The sequence below is a fragment of the Denticeps clupeoides genome, chromosome 4, assembly GCF_900700375.1.
Source record: "Denticeps clupeoides chromosome 4, fDenClu1.1, whole genome shotgun sequence".
Classification (NCBI taxonomy): domain Eukaryota; kingdom Metazoa; phylum Chordata; class Actinopteri; order Clupeiformes; family Denticipitidae; genus Denticeps; species Denticeps clupeoides.
In genome coordinates this window covers 12,629,146-12,643,110 of record NC_041710.1, presented here as the reverse complement: position 1 = coordinate 12,643,110, position 13,965 = coordinate 12,629,146, and the positions used below count along the sequence as shown (strand labels likewise).

Below are 13,965 nucleotides of genomic sequence, written 5' to 3'. Positions count from 1 at the left end.
CTTCTGCAGTTGGCGCCGTGTTTCGTGCATACAGTAAAATACGCAAATGCACGAATAAATAACACCACCGCGACCGCCACCACCACCAACAACAGCACTTCGTCCTTCTGCGTTTTCGGAAGCAGCTCTGGTGTGGAGCTTTTTTTTTGGTTTTTTGGTTTTTTACTGTAGTAGAGTAACCTGCGCCGGGTGGCGCGCATTGTTCGTCCGGCGGGCAGGCGACGCTCGGCGACGCGCAGAGGAGCGGGGGGTCTTCAGGCAGGACATATGGCTCTTTGTTCCTCTTTACGTTCACGAAAGCGCCGCAGGAGGAGCGCCGAGTCGGATCGCGTTTCTCCGCGTTTCTTGGGTTTCTCCCGGTCTCCAGTTTCGGCGGCGCTCATTTTCATTCTTATTATATGAGTTGTTGTTATTTATCGTAACCGCGTGGCAGGCAGGTAACGGGCTGGTAATGGAGATTGTGGGACACTTTAGATGTGGGAGTCCTTCTTTCGCCGCAAAATGCAAAAACGCTGAAGAGGACGATCATAGATGATCAATGGATTTGTGGGATTCATAAAAAAAAAAGATTTTGTAACTGTTAGAAGAAATTCATCACTACAGTGACCTCTATGCTCTCTTTGGGGAGGAAAATTGTCAGTAATCGGCAATCAAAGAACACAGAACACACAATCATGTCCACCACAAGTATCACAGACCAGGGGCCTTTTGTGCTGAAATTTTTGTAGGCAACTTCACACTGAGTCCAGCCGGAGGCAGCAATTTAACACGGCTGACACAGTTTTGTAATGCCACTTTTAATACTGTTTTATGAAATGGTCCAGTTTTTTTTTTTTTTTGCTCTGGCATGGTTCAGTTCTATCCCCCAGACAGAAGCGATTCTCTTTAAGCTTGGGACAAACCAACACGAGTGAATAATGTGTATGCGGTCATAGTTTAATCCTACACTTATGTCCGGGCGCAATCAGACTCGGATCAAATGTGTATTTCAACTGTGACTGGGCCTAGAGGACACAGGTCAACAGTCACATGTGATGAGACCGCATGCATTTAACTTTGACTTACATGCTGGAATACAGAATCCCAGGCTGGACCTGCACAATAGTTTTCAAATTATATTAACATAACATTTGCCCTAATATTTGTTAATCCTGCAGAGTGCCCATAAGAGTCTCCAATTTTGATGTAGCTGAGGCCCACGACACAAATCCTTGGTTTATGGCCAAAGGCTTACAGATGGTGCAGATTTATTCCCAACTCAGTTAATCTTAAACCAGCCTATAGCAAAGTTCTATAGCTGTGGGTTAGGGCCAGTATAGACCCATGAACTCTTGAGCATATGAAGACACAACAGGGTCAGCACCATCTGATGGAGGCAGTTCTACAGATACCTACCACTTTGGATTTGGTAAATTATCATTCAATAGTAAGTTTAATATTAGCCACCAAGTATACATTTTAACATTTTTTTTTTGGTTTTTGTTAATGGCGGCATGAAAGAGCCTGTGCCAATATTACATGTGATCCTCCTCATTCCAGTTAATTAGATCTGTGGGGAAAAGGATTCATTCAATTGATCTTTACACTGTCCCATCATGAGATGATGTATTACTGCAAGGCCCTCGTGTGTTGGTGCCCGCTTGCACATCCAGATCAATGAGTCCATTGAATGAAGAAAAAAAGAACCCCATTCATATTTTAGTGCTTTTATGTGCAGCTTAGACTGTTTATGTTACAGTCACTGCTTTGCTGTCCATTTTTACTCTTGAAGAAGCTTTGCTTAGTGTTTCGGTGGAAAACTTTTCAGAGGGTTATAATGGTGCCAGAAAGGCTGTAACTCACTTCAGGCGAAGTGTTAAACAGGATGTGATGTTTGCTCCTGTGCCTTTTGGGGGCTTCACCGAAAAACAGGCTTTAGAAGAGGCAGACGCTTGCATGAGAGGGTCGATTAAGTGTCTCCAAAATGGGGCCAGACTGCTTTTGTCACCCTCTTTGGCTGCTGCTACAGCTTTATGTTTTTTTTTGAGAGGTGGTGGGAGAGAATGACAGAATGAGTGGTGCCCGTCCTGGTGCCCGTCCTCCAGCAAATGAATCACTCCGATATGCCAGTCAGGCAGTGAATAACACCAACAGGCTGGGTAGAATTGAGAGACGACGACAGTCTGGCAGCAACTTTTCAGTTTCATCTGCATCCGACCTCCCAACAACATACACTTTAAATGCACATAATCCTTTTTTTTCTGGTAGGGAGCCAGTGCTATGTAGCAAAATGCAGCCTTGAGTCATTGGCGCTTGCATTGGAATGGAAAGGTCAAGGCCGATTCAGCTTGTGCAAGTGGAGGATGACAGCGTGCTATTCACAGGCGTGCGTCAGACACGTTTAAGATGCTTCACTGATTTGGCTTTTATTTATATAAAAAATATCTTTTTACCTTTCAGTGTCTTCCTGCACTGCGTTATAGACTTGCCCCTGCAGAGAAAAATAAGAATGCTTCTCGAAACCCTGAAGTGCAACCTGCCATTATATTGCAGGAGGAAGTGGTGTGAGGTGAAGGCGGCTGTCTTCTTGACTGATATGTGTAAATGGAGGGAGAGATAGTGACAAGATGGCTGCCTGACATGGGTGAGGGAGTGAAAAGACTCACTGGAGTCATCAGCATTTATTTAATTCTGTAAAAAAATAATAGTAATAAAAATTTTTAGATTTGGGGAGGATTTTCCTGCAGCACTGAATTATTCCAACCCCCTTTTTTTGGATGGTTGGGTGTTTTTTTTTTTTAACATCTTTTTTTTTTAAAGAATGCCTTTAATCTACCCAATCACTGCCTCTTCTTTGAGGGAGGAATTTGGCCTTTGATTTGAGCTTTGATGATAGAACATTGACTGGTTACTTAGTGGCTTCTAAATGGCTTTGTTGAACAAGTGACTGGAAAAGAACAAGGACTAAAATATTAGAATTTCATTCGCTCGAATTGTGTTGACACTCTGTTTGGTGTGGGTGGTGAAGTTTTAATTAGCACCCATTAATAACATTTCATGCCACAGGCACACCATAAAATGTCCTTCCTAATGTCTTTGTAATAAGGGCCATGATGTCATGGTTAGCGCTCAAGAGCAAAAGGCATCCTCTGCGACCTTTGAACCCTGACACACAACGTTTGTTGGATGCAGGCAAATCCATTCCGCACCTCACCCCATTCGGCGGGGTCACCATTAATGAGGGAAAGATCGGAACCAAGTTCCTGGAGCAGGTGTCCCATCATTCCCGCTCGTCACGCGCTCTTTTGCTCCGGCCATTGATTTTCCTCCACATAAGAATTTCAGATGCCCCCTCCACCCAACCTCCATTCAATCAATAGAGGGAATTTCTCACTGGTTTCCAGGCTGGGTTGTCAGGAAAATAAAAGGACTGTATAGCCAGAGGAGCAGCAGCAGCAGCAGCAGCTTGTAAGAATGAATCTGTATGGAGAATAATACTCTATCCGTTATCTGAGGAAAAGAAAAAGAAGAGTGCTATTTGGAAGGTTTGAAAGCAAGCGAGGGCTCATATTTCATCCAAATTATCTAAGCCTCCTTCTACGGTGCCTGTGGCTAAAGAATGCTTTGGTTTTTTCACTGGGTCGTTATTTAGAGAGAGTAAAAAGGGACATTTGTCGAGGATGTTCAAGGAGCATGGAAATTTGAAAGGAAGCCTAAAAATATTAATAAAAATCGCTGGTGGTGGTTCAGTTGAGTTGCTGCCATTTTTCATAGTTCCCAAGATCCTTGTCTGATTGGATATGCTGTCTCCTGGCAACGGCTCAGGTTACACCCTGTACCTAGCTCAATGGGCTTGAATTTTTAATTTTGCTCAGGAATAATGGTTTCAGAAAGGGAAGCAGTGGAGCCATGATTTATTCAAATAATGAACAGCCTGAGAGAAACTGGTGGCCAGTCCAGGTCCCCTGTTCTGACCCTAAGCAAAAACAACCTGCACTTTAAGAAGAATCTTTGGTTAATCAGTTGTACGTGCCTGTATCCCATCTATGGTGGTGCTCAAGTCATTAATTAAACATATGCACGACTCGATATGTATGCATCTACATGCATCTATATACTGGACTGACAGGCACATTGGGATTCAGCCTTTTCAGCCCTGCTCTGTCATGCTGGACTTCTGTGAAAAGGAGATGTTCTAATTGCAAAAGTGTGTTGACAAGATCTTAGCCATATGATGGATCGGATTGGCTATGCCGTCGATGCAGTGATGAAATGGCTTATTACTGCATAGTGATTGAAGCTGTATGAATGGGGGAGCTTAGGGCACGGATCCGTGTAAATTTTTCCCTTGTTGCCTCTCTGCATAGAGTCAAGCGTAATAGCTTCAGAATTGCTGCTTTTACTGGAAGAGCGGGTCCTTCCCTTTTTAAATTGTGTGTGTGGACAGAGCGAGGGAGGCGGGCGGGAAGCGTACAAACCGCAGGCCTGCGCCTACACTCATACATTCGTGTGCGCGCCATTTCCTACTTAGTGCCAAGACAAGCACTTATCTTCGGGGAGTACCTCATTCACGGCGCTGTAAAAGCTGCTACCCACAATGGGAGTAGCAGAGTGGTGCCGCTATCATTCACCTAATCAGTAATGGCGCTAGATTACAGAGGATGATCTGGGCTTTGTGATGGTATTCTGACACGACAATCCAATTGTGGCAGTGTAATAGTCGTAGGTGTAAAAGGGTGCCATGTAATATATGTGGACATTCACTTCATATGTTACCAGAAAACCACAATAGATTGCTGTCACAAACTGTGGTGACATAGGGCGGTGTCTCTGTTTTGGAAGCACATATCAAATATGCAACTCAACAAGAAAAAAAAATCATCATAAACTTACCCAGATGGTCCCTGATCCTCCCTAAAATCTGCCATCATTATATGGTATTGATTACTAATGTGCACAAATGAGTCATATTCAATGGGTCAACTTCTCCAAAGTTCAAAATTTTCAACTACTAAATGTATTAAATGTATTAAAATAACTTACAGGTTACTAGAATACAAAAATTGCATTATTACCAGTAGTTGAAGTAAGTTTGAACTGAAAGAGTGGAAAGCAGCTGTCAAAACCCCAAACCACTCACAGTAATCCTGTCATTACCTAATCCTGTAATTTTTGGTACAAATTATTTTCAGACCCTGATTGTTTATTTCCCGTCCAAGTATATTAACACTAACAACGCACATGCGACTTCATAAGCGTTCTAAACCTCCAACATAAAGCAGTATTATTTTTTTGTTACTTCAGATCAGGAAGCTAATTGTGTATTGTTGCAGTTTCATTGGCACATGGGTTTCTCAAACTGAAGCTTTTATACACCGGCATGCAACATGATACCCCATGTACTCATCTTGGGGATTGTTTTGCTCAGTTTGCATCTTTCTCATTCATCTCCTGAGCTGCTGTACCACTGTGGCAAAGAGCATCACATAACTGCCACATTTTTTCTGTCTTTGTTGTGCCATTGCTCATTAGTTCATTTAAATCCTTTATCACCTAGTTTGCCTCTGAATATTACATTTTTCCAGCAGCTGGTTTGTAAGTCCAGATAACCAATAAGAACCCAAACTCTTAATTTTCCCAAGATAATCCACTGAGGAATTATTGAAAAATAATTTTCAGATAAAAAGTTCAGTTCCTGATCATTTCAGTTCCTGTATTTGAACCTCAGCATAGTGCATTTGGTAGCATACAAGGCTATGTTGTTTTGCAATACTGTGCTGATTCCATTGTCAGCCATTTGTGTTTTAAAATAGGACATTTTTCTTTAGCCTACTATCACAGCCTGGCTGTTGTCTGCAGCCGTAATGCAATAATGACCAGAACAAATGGCTGCTGCTGAAACGAGAGGCATTAAATGCCCTTGAATTTGCAGATCATCATCCACTATTGGAGTGCTGCCTGTATTGCCTGTAATTGCTTGCAAATTTGCAAATGTGCCAGGCATGGCTGTACTTATCGGAGGCAGGCAGACCTGTGATGAATCCATAGTGTGGCATAAGAATCACTGTCGTCATCGTGTCAAGTCATCAGGAGAAAAGCAAAAATAAAAGAAAGGAGAATAAAGCAAGGGATATATTCAGAACGAACATTTTCAGCTGGTAAGCCGCCCAGTCCTTGTCTGCATTTCCTATAACCTCAGGGATATGATCAGAACAGTCTGCAGTCTTCACAGTTAAAATACTTTTTAGATGTTTTTTTTCGCCCATTGCTCATGAAGTTGGGGTTTATTTAATTATTTCTTTCCAGGCATTGGCGAAATATTAAGATGGCTTGTAACCCCCTGGCATTTGCAGTTCTGAACACTCATGCTTAATAGCAGCACCCTATGTAATGTATAATTATAAACCACTGTAAGCCCATGTTTATTTTACACCAAATAGCTGCCTGGTGTTAGTCTTGGACTCAGGCTGTTTGAAGGGCAGCAGCGAAAAACAAAAAAAAAAACAGAAAATGGCATCTACTTCATGAAATAGGACTTTAGCATGCTTGACTAGGGTGGACTTTGTTACTACAGCTGTCAATTGGTTAAAATCTATACTAATGAAGCAAACATTTAGAATTTAGCATGTGTATGTTTAATGTGTATTTAAATCAACGAGGTGTGAAGTTTCACTGGTCTCATAATTCAATTCGATTGAAAATATTGCATTAATACATCACATTATGTTTTAAACATCAGTGAAATGAGAGTTAATTGTCATTCACAATGCTATCTAAACTAGTCGTTTTTCTGTAGTTTGCGGTGTCTGATGAGCTCGGACCTAATCAAAGCATCCACACAGGCATTCAGCACCAGCGTCGGTTGTGCATTCGGATAGTGTCAGATAAACAATGCATGCAATGTTTCTGTTGAAATCCCAACGAGCATTAAGCAAGGCCCAGCAAAAACACGTATGGCATTCAGAGGGCGTTCACTTCAAATGTCCATGTGGATAAATCCAAACTCCTACCCGGAATGGTTCTGTACTCACATAAGTCAGCCACAGCACTACATTTTGATTAGAATTTTTATGCCATCACCAGAACATCACAAAACAACGTCATTATGATATAATCAATTATGTGCCGAATTGCATCAATGCAGAATTGCGGTGCATCAATTATGAGATTAATTTCATCACCCTTTATCGAGGCCCAGATTGACACTTCTATGAAAGCCACATGTCTACATTTTAAATTATGCGTGAACTCAGTCAGTCCTAAAAATCCACCAGTATCATCCTAAAACTCCACCAGTATCATTCACACTGTTGTCTCTGTCTAGGATGAATTAAGCATCTGTGTAAAAGGTCAGACCCCACACAGCAAGTAAACAAAATGCTGCTTCATTACTTTATTTTAACATATTAAATATTTATAGATAACTCGCATTAGCACATTAATTTTGGCAGCCCTGGTTATTATATTATTATTTCTATGACAAGAGTACATAAGGAAATTTACATTTACATCTGACAGTTCTTGATAGGGTAAATCACAAAAGTTGTTGTGATTGTGCTACAGCACCCAACACCACTAGAAGGGCACATTTAGGTACATCATCATGTTTCCCATGTAGGATTGCATTGTTGGACTATTGTTAGTTTCAGCAGTTTTACTTGGTCCCAGCGAATAATAGATAGGATCGTCTATGGGAGCAAATGCGAACAAAAGCGTCAAACGGAGCTGCCATCTTGGGATGCGGTAAAGCTTCTTTTAAATAAATGAATGTCTATCAGGGTCAAGGTGTCATACTGAATTAAAGAACCATTAATCTGCAAATTGGAAAGTTTTGCTCGTGGATTGTTACAAATCTCAGACATTAGCAGTTTTTGTTAACCTAGCCTACTTTTGTTTTTAAAAAGTAATCTGCATATTTTTTCAGTCTGGTATTTTTTTCATTCAAAATAAATTTAAACTACACTACTACTACATGCAGAACAATGCAAATAGAACCACCACAAAAAAAGGACAGCAATGTTAGCTCAAAGATCCTGGCAAAGTCCCGAAGCTTTTGTGCTTTTATCCAAAGCAACAGCCATTTGTGTGGATTTTTTGGAGAACTATGGACAATGTAACAGCCGTGCGTGGCATCTTCGCTGGTACTCACCATCAGAGAAGCATTGTTGATTGAGCTTGGAACCTGTTCCAATATGGTGGTGATGTTGGCGCATACTAAGAGGCTGAATGCGATATCTAGTGTTTATATCTATGACCGGAAATAAGCATTTTAATATTCCTTTATAATAAGGGCACATGCAATAAGCAGACAGTTCTCTGAAGAGCAGTAGAGAGGCTCCTTGTATTTTAGGCTGAAAATAAGGAATTGACTTACAGATGAACCACAGCTACCCAAGAGATGTGCTCTTGGAATATCATTCATATATTTTAAGTGTGATTCTATGTTTCGCTCCTAAAGCCCAGGCAACAATCTTCTATTTTCAGACAGTCGCTAAGAACAGTCTCCAAGCAACACAGTTTTCAGGGCAGAGAGGGTAAATTCAGTGATATCCTACTCAGTCATTTTGCATAAGCTGTCATTTTACACAATTCGCTTTATTGCCATGACCTTTTCCTCTGAAGGAACAACATATTTAAATATCATGATATAGAACAAACAACAGTGCTGAAACTCCAGTCCTAGGGAGCTGCAGTACGTCTGTTTTAGATCTTCATGCCCTCAGCAGCCCTGATCCATCTTATCAGATCACTGTCAAACCCTTCATTAGCTGCATTATCAAGCCCTTCATTCACTGCACCTGCTACATTAGTCAATGAGACACCTGAACCACAGACACCACGACCGATTCAATAGATCAAGGCATGTTTTTGTTAATGTATTTCACTTATTTCAAGATATTAGCAATTATTTGCCATCAGGGCAAACATATATATTACCTGCAAAGTCTTGAGGATATCTTAAAATGAATGGCTCTAACATAAAAACTTCACTGTAAGGAGAAACATCCTCTGTCAGGCAAATATATTGCTTTTATCAATGTGAAATTGTTTCTAGAGCCAGAGATGAGAATGACTGCAGTAGTTAGCATTTTAAATGCCGTCTTCGGTTTGTGCAACATTCAGTTTGGTGCCGATGCAAAATTATTGCCTGTTGTCAAGTTTCCACCAGTCAGCCTCTGCTGCAAAATTGTGCAAAGCCCCTCTCCTTTCTCATGTTTGATGGACACCGTTCCTGCTAAAAGCCTCCCTGGTCTGTACGCACACCAGCCTCTCCACTGTACTTCTCCATCAGTGTTATGGCAGGCACCTCGATGAGGGGCGCCATGACGCGTAACCATCTGCCTTTGGCACTGCCGCCACAGATTCCTCCAACAGCCTGGTGGGATGTGGAGGGACCCTGTAGCTTGGACAGCTCTAGCTAGCTGAGCTGTCTTTTGGAATGTATTCTGTTATTACTGTATAAAAAGCTGACATGAAATCATTGCAAATAACAAACATTGTCAGCGCCTTGTTTTTCTGCACTTTGATCTTTGAAAATTTGCTACTGAGCAAGAACTGTAATACTCATTTGCTATATGCCCATTCCCTTCAAAAGTATCCTTTAGAAATCTCCATGAAGGAAAACATAAATAAATATTAATGTAAAATAGTACAAAATATTTGTACCAGGTACACAACTACTTATTGTTTCCCTGCTTGAATTAGTGTGACTGTTTTCACTTGTACAAAGATAATTGCGAAAGATTTTTCTAATAATCAATGGAGTTATTAAAGTTATAGACTTTGATTAGCATTCCATTGGAAGACTAATTATTGCCTCTCTACATTTAAGCATGTATCCCATCTCCAGCTCCCATTGTCATAGTTAACATCAGCAGTGATGTTAGGATCAATCAGAATGGCCCCAATCTCTTGAATGGTAGTGTAAAGGCAGTCCAGCATGATCTGATAGCATGACCAGCTAGTTTTTCACTAGCAACATTTTGACTAGCAGCGCTACTTTTTGTTCCATCAGGAAATGCTGAGCCACATGGCTGCCCACTGACATATTGTGTAATGTCGTGGCGTGTCTTGCTGTCTCTTGATGATATAGCAGTCGGCATGCTTTATTCCCTCGTCGGGCCTGTCTGCCTCAGTCATGCCTTAACCCTGAGCAGCTGGCGAACAGAGGGCTAACCCTAAGCTAGCCACTTCATTAACCAGCAGGGGTGGCTAGCATGTCTCACTGGCGGCCGTAACCCTCGGCAAAGCTGCTAGGTCCAGTATTTATGGCCAGCCTGTAGCGGCCGGAAGAGACCGACAGCTGCGTTGTGGTGTGGAAGAAGACGCTGACTGCTAGGGTCAGTACTAACTAGTTTACTAGCAGCCTCAGGAGGCTTTGTGATGTAAATGTGCTCAATTCAAGAAGGGTTTCATTAGATCAGCTAGAATCTAAGATGAGACAAAGCTTCTCCTCTTCTCCCCACGCAGGCTGCTGTTTTTGGCTGGTGTAAGATAAGCCAATGAGGACCAATTGTTGTCTACCTGCAGCTCGGTAGTCTAGGTAACAATCTCCCTCGAGGTTCGGTGGTTTGGTCTATAGACCTCACAGATGGATAGAAGCGGTGATGAGGATGAGCACACTGGGGGGATGGGAAGAGAGATGGGAAGAGAGGCAAGGTGCCGACAGAATGATGCGATGATACAGCGGACCTGCTGTGAGTGCCAATTCTGACAAACTAACACAGCAAAGTACTGATTTTACAACTGTACAGAACAACATGTCAACAAGATGATCTTAAAACGGAAAGAAATTTACAGTATTATACGTAACATCATTTTTATTATTATCCTTCTCTAAAATTTTCACTTAAAAATTTTCATGTAGTTACTGCATAAATGAGATGTAATTTATGGAGGGTTAAGAAATGTTGGCATATTTCTTCACAAATTAGTGGATGTCTTCATATGTACAGTATAATCTATTAAAGTACCAGATTATATGTTTGTGACTGACTGTGGGTCTTAGCTTGTCATATTATTTAATATTTCTAATAATATGATGATGATCATAATCAGCAGTGAACATAACCACATATACTTCATAGGTGGGAAGTTCTTGACCTACATGGTAATCATCATTACCATGATTACAAATTCTCCAGAGATTTCTTGCTTTTTTCCTAAGGCCAGCGATGAAACCACCAAAGCAACACTCAGCGCTTTAGAGGATGAATGTATTTCTTGGCCCGAATGTGTTTAAAATTTTGACTGAGATTTATAATACCCAACATGCATGCTTAGTCACAGTAAACATATTTTATCCACATTCTCACCGTAGCATATTTCTCCACTGTGCATTGCATAAGTCATGTAATCTCTTTTTTCTCTGGTTCTATTACTGCAAGGGATTATAGAATGAAGACATGAAGCCAAATAGATTTTAAAAGACAGAGAGGCAAGGGTTCCCTGTTCTATATAGTGCTGATTGGAAAAATTGGTTGAATTGGTTACCAGGTTACTGCCTTTTTACTGTGTAAGGGCAACATTTCAGCTGAGATTTAATTCTCTGAACTTGCTGGCTTCAGCTAAAGTATTTAATTAAAAAACTTGAGGCAAACAAAGCTGTATGCAATGAATTGAATGATAAATCATCTCTCCTGGAACAGCTCTGCTCATGCACGCTTAGAAAAAAGACTATCCATTACTCTGGGCCTGTTTTATTAAACTGTGTTAGTGGATCACAGCAAACGGCAACATCTGGACGGGGTCAACTGAGGGAGGCAGGAGATCCTTGGCTGGGGAGGGAGGCTTAAACTCAGGAAGTAGACAGGTTGAGTGCAACGGCTTAATGCAATTCACAGATAGTACGGTTTATGACCGCGGAGCTTTAGGGAGGGATATTTGTTTATGGAAAAGGGGAGCGCAATGGTTATCCCTTTAATTGTTTTCTCCCTCATTTTTTTTTTCATGCTCACATGTAATTCTCCTATATAATTGAGAGAAGGCTGGAGATGTATATGACATGAGGGAATGACATAATTGATTTTGTCAAGTCAAGTCCTTTCATCATGCCTTTGAAGGCCAGCAAAGCAGAGTGAGTGGAGCTGTCATGGGCTGAAGGGAACTGAAGGTATATGCGCTGTGACTTAGTGGAGTGGAATATACATGAGTTTAGAATTGATTAAATCCCATGTTGCACAATGACTTGCCTCTTTTCATAAAAATATCTGGCCATTTCATTGTTTTGGACTGCATGCAGTCATTAAGTAAGCAGAAACCTAAGTAGTCTAATTAACAGCTACTGCCCAAATTTGGAATCCCCTCCGAGATGGGCTTTAAGGTGTTGGAGTGTGTAATTACATCAGAGTGTCCTTCTTTTCAATAGCCTAAAATATCTGTCCATTCTTCCAGCGTAAGTTACCGCTGACCACATTTCCCGTTGGGATATGAACGGGATCAGGCATGGATGGTCATCAGGCTTCACCAGGATGTGGGGTGACTGTGTAGCAACGGACCCTCCTGTAGTTGGGCAGGTGATGGAAGGGATGGGGAGTGGAACATGGTGTGAGTGGCATGTTTATATCAGTTTATGTTATAATTGGGAGAGACTGAGAAATAATCAAGTCATTTGAAATTGAAATAATTCACAATAAGTAATTTAAGATCAGCCGTTGCTGTTTATTCAATTTAGAAAATTGATTGTCAAGTAGGATTAGGATTATAAATACATTTTTAATAAAGATGCCCATTTCACTTCTTTAAGTCTGTATTTCATTTGTTCATTTGAAATAAATTTATTGAACTAATTGATATAATGAAAAGCAAGAAAGGAGGTTCAAAAAATGATCTGTTTTGTATATATCATGACATAATATGTTATACCAAAAATGCACCATTATGAGAAAACTCATCTCTAGTGAGTCTGGTGAAAATACCTGAAACCTGAAAATATGTCAGAAGGGCCATAGTTACTCACTATCATAAAAGCAAAGATTTATTGCTAACAAATGTTATTAACATAACATTTGTTTGCATGGCACTGTGAACACTGTATACAGACGAGCAGAATAGACCACAATGTTCTCTGTACTGTGAACTCTGGGGGTTAAACCTCAGCAAGATGATGACTTTTTTGCTACGTTGGTGAGGTATGTGTTAAAATATAACTGTAAGCTCACCTGCTCACTCACTTGCCACAACTACATAATTCACATAATTGTGGGTGCCAGAGCCAGCCACTGGACACTGGGATTGCACCGTTTTATCATGATCCTAATCACATACTGTAGTAGATGGAATGAATTTTAAAATGAATGAACTGCACATCATTTTTTTCATGCTTCACATGCCTTTCAAATTGCACCATGCATAATAAGTAAAAATAAAAAACAAAAATAATGTCATGTAATATGCATAAAATTCTCAACTCTGAACATATCACATACACCCTTCAGCTTCTTGGCTTTAGTTACTGGATCATAATCTTTGCAGGGTGTGGAGGTGCATGAGTGGTTATCTCCTTTTGTTCATGTGCATGATGTTTAACTTGTGGGAGTTCGAGCATAAAGGAGGGATAAAAAGGAAGAAGTGAGTTAATGTTGGATGCACCCACATTTGGCTGTTCACACGCAGACTTGGAGGAATGGAAAAATTGATTTTGCTTTGAAAATATTGACTTCTCAACAGGGAGCTTTTGCAGGATCCATTGAATTGGTGCATCTCTGCCAATGGTGAGAAAATGTGCTTATAGCCTGGGAGGATGCTTGCACACTCTTGGGATTTAATGTGAGGTGTAGAATGAGATGGGCGAAAAAATCCCATAGCCCAGGAAGTGTCTTAATTATTCATAGGAGCTAATGAAAATTCATTTCTGCTCTAGTCGAATGATGGAAGAGGGCTTCATACTGGTGTTGTAAATAGGAGACATTATGTCCAATAGATGTGTCAGTATCACGATGGACATCTGGGTGGAAAATTGATGCATCTTGATGTGGTTTACTTTTT

At 40.8% G+C, this 13,965-nt stretch overlaps 1 protein-coding gene across 11 annotated transcripts in view; it reads left to right on the top strand.

Moving 5' to 3' along the window:
* Positions 1-13,965, top strand: part of ptprsb (protein tyrosine phosphatase receptor type Sb) — a 71,863-nt gene that overhangs the window by 369 nt on the left and 57,529 nt on the right. The gene's annotated exons all lie outside the window — the stretch shown is intronic.